The following is a 5,042-nucleotide window of genomic DNA, read 5'->3' as shown; positions in this document are numbered from 1 at the left end:
GCTAGGTAACATAGTTTAGAACAGGGGTGGGGAACCTTTGGCTTCAAGGCCACATGTGGCCCTCTAGGTCCTCAAGTGCCCTTTGATTGAATCCAAACTTCACAGAACAAATCCTTTTAAAGGGATTTGTTCTGTGAAGTTTGGATTCAATCAAAGGAGGACACTTGAGGACCTAGAGGGCCACATGTGGCCTCAAGGTTGCAGGTTCCCCACCATTGGATTAGAAAGTCTTGGAGCCAACCAGTCTGTTTTGGATTGAATTCTTTCAGCTATGCTTTTGATTTTTTTTCTTTAATGAGAGTGGGAATGGGTGGGGGAGGAGGGGTTCCAGACCTGGGTATGTAGGGAAACTCCTGGTTTGGAAACTACTTCCTTCATTTCCACCCTATCACCATCCTCAACTATCTGTTACATATTCTTAGAGAGATGCTTGGGGACCCTGGGATTAAGCAGTTTACCCATGTTCACACAGGTAGCAAGTGTCAGAGGCCAGATTTGAACCCAGGCTTCCTATTCTTTATAAAAGTCTGCCTTCTAACTGAATTTTCATTTTTAAATCACTCTTTAAATTAGGGGTAAGCAACCTTAAACACTAGGAATGTCACAAGGTAAAATTCCCTCTACTGTGACTTATTAGGTAAGCTCTAGGCAGCTTCTTGAGGCATGGAGGTTTGAGTCACACAGCTAGTCAATGTCTGAGGCAGGATTAGATGTTGAGTGTTCTTGACTCCAATTCCAGCTTTTTAATCCACTATACCATAGTATTGGCACATTTTTGTTGAACTGAAACTTACTGCTGATATAATAATACAAATGATGATGATGATGATGATAGCTAAGATTTATACAATGCTCACCATGTCCCAGGCACTGTGCTAAGCATTTCACAATTATCATCTCATTTGATCCTCACAACCTGAGAGGTAGATGCAAACAGAGGTTGTGACTTGTCCAGTGTCACATAACTAGTATGCCTCTTACCTCCTTTCTTTGCAAAAGTGGGGATCATATATCTTCAGACACAGAAGATTTATTTTTTGGTTTTGTTGAGCTGCTCCCCCCCTTTTTTGATATTTCTTATAAGACATGCCTTCTTGGGTAGGGGAATAGGAAGGAACATGTTTAGAAATGAAGGTGATATTGAAAGAAAATATATTAATAAAACAAAATTTAAAAATTAATGAAAAGGAATGCCTTAGGAAAAATACTTTTATGGTCTAGAGAATGTAGTAAAAAGTGAAAGGGAGAAAGATGGATTAGGTTATGGAACCTTAGCACCAAGGATGGAGACAGTGTATGTTTTAGGGGGTTGAGGCCTGATGTTGTAAATAGAACAGCCAGAATACTGAACTTTAGCTGACTCAGCTGCCTTGGGCCAGAAATCATCAATCTTTGTTTAAATTGCAGTAAAAAGGAAGCCCTAAAGTTAACTAAAGAGTCAGGTCTGCTCAGATTAGTTCAGAGGTCGTGGCCCACTGGCTATGGGGAAAGGGCATGGGAAGAATCCTTGACAAAAAGTCTTATCTCTTTCAGGTCAAGAAGAACCATTGTATAAATTACTTCTGAGGAAAAAAGAAGTGCAGATTGGAGGTAATTATTTGGATAAGTCAGGCCCAAGCTACCAATACTTTCTAGAGACAGAAAAGATGGGATTTGGGGAGCATCAATTAGATGGAGTTGACTGCCTATGACAATTGGCTTCTATGAGGTGAGTAATTATTCTTACTTTCATGCCACCTGTCTGATCACAAGAGATATGCAGAACGAGAAGAGACTGGCTTCTTATCCTTTCCCATCTTATCTCTTATAATTTATGTGTATGTGTTGTACCTTCAAAATATTGCTGTCCCAATTAAAAGTTAGGTTAAAGGAAGAGAAAAAAGGGAGCTGATATTAATGATGGATACTCTGTTGCTTGGTTGGGTTGTCTCTTCACAGAATACAAAATCTCTGCTAGAAGGGCAGCTTAACTCTTCCTAGGGCATGGCATTATGGCTAGACAGGTCAAGCCAAGCATAGACTGGGTCAAGTTGGTCTAGTAGGTGCTGAGCTGCCTCCACATACTGTTGAGCAAGACTCACCAGAGTGCTCTGCTGATGAACAGCTGAAACCAAACTGGTCTCATTGTTTGGGTTTTGATGACTCAGAGTGAGTATAAATAGCAATTGTTTTTGTCCTGGAAGGTCTTCTCCTCCTAGACTGATTCTTTTGGGAAGTCAAACTAGCCATCTTTAGTCTCAATTCTTACCTAGCCTTTAATCACTGAATGGGCTTTGCCTCAGACAAACTGAGACCTGGGAAAGATCTTAGCTTAAAAAGGCCAAGGTCTCCATGGCATCCAGGGCCATCGCCAGTTGTCCTGACCTGTGTCTTGCCACTGGACTCTAATTACTCTGGAGGAGAGAATGAAGCTGATGACTGTGCATAGCTCCTGATGTCATGACCCTTTTCTTTCTTTTTTTTTTCTTCAGATTTTATTAATTTATTTATTTTTAGTTTTCAACATTCACTTCCACAAGATTTTGAGTTCCAAATTTTCTCCCCATCTCATGCCTGTCCCCACCCCAAGGTGGCATGCATTCTGAATCCCCCATCTGCCCTCCCTTCTATCTCCCCCACTTCTCTTATTGCCTTCCTCTTTTTTTTTCCTGTAGGGCATGATAGATTTCTGTACCCCACTGCCTGTATATCTTATTTCCCAGTTGCATGTGAAAACAATTTTTAACATTTGTTTTTAAAACTTTGGGTTCCAAATTTTCTCCCTTCCTCCCTCCCCGCCCACCCTCATTGAGAAGGCAAGCAACTCAATACAGGTTATACATGTGTAGTTATGTCATGGCCTTTTTCGAGAAAGAAGGACAAACAACAACTACAACAACTATGCCAAAGTAGGACAGTCAGATTACTCAGTTGCTGGGCTCTACACAGGATATGGTATTTCAGTCCACATTAGGTGATTCTTAGAGGCAGCTGCAGTCTTTAATATCCCCAGCCTGTGGTTCAGCTAGGTAATACAATGCTCTGTTCAGCAAGGCTAACAACCCCTTAGCCTAGGATTGGCAGAAGCCTCTTCTCTTTGATTCCCTCAGAGCCTTGCTCTGAAGTTTGTCACCTTACAGTCAGGAGATTGGAGAGGTTGGCAGTTTTTCCATAGGTTGTCAGTGAGGGACCCTCATTTATGTTGATCAGCCAGTTATACTTCCCAGATTGCTATTGGCATCTTACACAATGCATGGCTGGAGACAAAAGTGTTGAGGCAGTCTGAGCCCAAGGGGCTCAGAATTAATTGTCTCTGCTACAGTTATGCTATTAGAGCCTCAGACTTTTTTTTTTTTTGTGAGGTAATTGGGGTTAAATGACTTGCCCAGAGTCACACAGCTAGTGATAGTTATGTGTCTGAGGCCGGATTTGAACTCAGGTCCTCCTGAATCCAGGGCTGGTGCTCTATCCACTGCACCACCTAGCTGCCCTGAGCCTCAGACTTTTTGAAAGATGTAGAATGTCTCCTTTACTAAAAAGTCTTCTCCTTTATATTTACAGATGAGGAAACTGAGGCAGACAAAAGTTAAGTCACTTGTGCAGGATCATGAAGCTGGCTAGTATCTGAGGTAGGAGTCAAACTCAGCTCTTCCTGACTCTAAGTCCAGCACTTTATCCATGACACCACCTAATCTCCTCTTTTGATCTTCACCATAACTGTGTGAGGTAGGCAGGGCTACAGTTGAGCAAAGAGGGAACATAGTTATCATGGCTTGCATGTCTCAGACATAAAGACATTCAGTTTCTAGTACAGACTTTGCATGAGGCAAAATAAGTTGTCTTTTTCAATATCTTTTCCATTTTGCTACTTGACTTATTTCGTGTTTATCACATCCTTTCTGCCTTCCCCTTCCCCACTCTGGGGTGGAAAATTTCTGCTTTATACGTCCTGACTAGCCTTCTGGATTTAATGACCTCCAGTGAGCCCTTTAGTTTTATCCTATAGTGGATCCTGGTTATTCATTCAGACATCTTGGACTATACTTCCCCCCCCCCCCCCCGCCCCCGGCCTGGTAGGAGTATACCATCTGTTCAGGAAACAAAACAAAACATTGACATTACTGTTAGAAAAGGTATAGAGACAATATGACTGTGAAGCCATATGACTATTTCCAATCACTGTAGAACTTTACTAAAATAATCTATATACATTTCAAGGGCATCTTTGATGAAGATAGATTGATAGATTGATGAAGAACATACCAATTTTCACCAACAGTATCTTAGAGCAGACCACATCTTTATAGTCACACAATTACCTGAATTGTACAGAGAACACAAGATCCCACTGTGCTTATTGTTTGCTGACTATAATGACATTTAGATTCAGTTGGTACTGGAACAAAAAGCTGCCTCAGAGGTTCTCCTATGAAGTGTCTGCAGTGTACATGCTAAAATCATACAAGATTACTCGAAAGATACAATATTTTTTATTGTTAACATAAAGCAAGGCATAAAGGAGATAGATGGATGATTATTAAAGGTATTTGTCCCTCTCATGGAGTGTCCACTATAGCATCCAGACTAAATAAGGATTCCCTATAGATGATGAGGTTGTTTCTGAATTTTTGTGATACTACTTCTCTGACCATTCCTCAATCTCCTTTGCTGGCTCATCATCCACATTACACCAAATAAACTGTGGGTATTCTCTAAGGTTCTGTACTAGGCTTTCTCTCTTGCCTCATTAGATCCTCTGGGTTTAATCATCATATCCATACAAACGACATATACATATAAATACATATTTACATACATATATATTTTATACACACATACCTTTCTATCTGGGCAGCTAGATGGCACTGTGGATAGAGCACTGGACTTGAAATCAAGAAGATATCTTCATGAGTTCAAAACTGGCCTTAGACACTTACAAACTGTGTGATGCTGGACAAGTCACTTAACCCTGTTTGTCTCAGTTCCTTTTCTGTAAAATGGGCTGGAGAAGAAATGGCAAACCACCCCAAATGGGGTCAAGAAGAGTCAGACATGACTGAAAT

At 40.9% G+C, this 5,042-nt stretch overlaps 1 long non-coding RNA gene across 1 annotated transcript in view; it reads left to right on the top strand.

Annotated features, from left to right (window-relative positions):
* LOC114025999 overlaps positions 1–5,042 on the top strand; it is a 110,708-nt gene that overhangs the window by 54,179 nt on the left and 51,487 nt on the right. The window contains exon 2 of the long non-coding RNA XR_003567076.1: positions 1,534–1,590. This is a non-coding gene — a long non-coding RNA (uncharacterized LOC114025999). The remainder of the gene's footprint in view (positions 1–1,533; positions 1,591–5,042) is intronic.

This window comes from Vombatus ursinus, unplaced genomic scaffold (assembly GCF_900497805.2).
Source record: "Vombatus ursinus unplaced genomic scaffold, bare-nosed wombat genome assembly UNPS02014832.1, whole genome shotgun sequence".
NCBI classification, from domain to species: domain Eukaryota; kingdom Metazoa; phylum Chordata; class Mammalia; order Diprotodontia; family Vombatidae; genus Vombatus; species Vombatus ursinus.
This window is presented reverse-complemented; position numbering and strand designations above follow the sequence as displayed.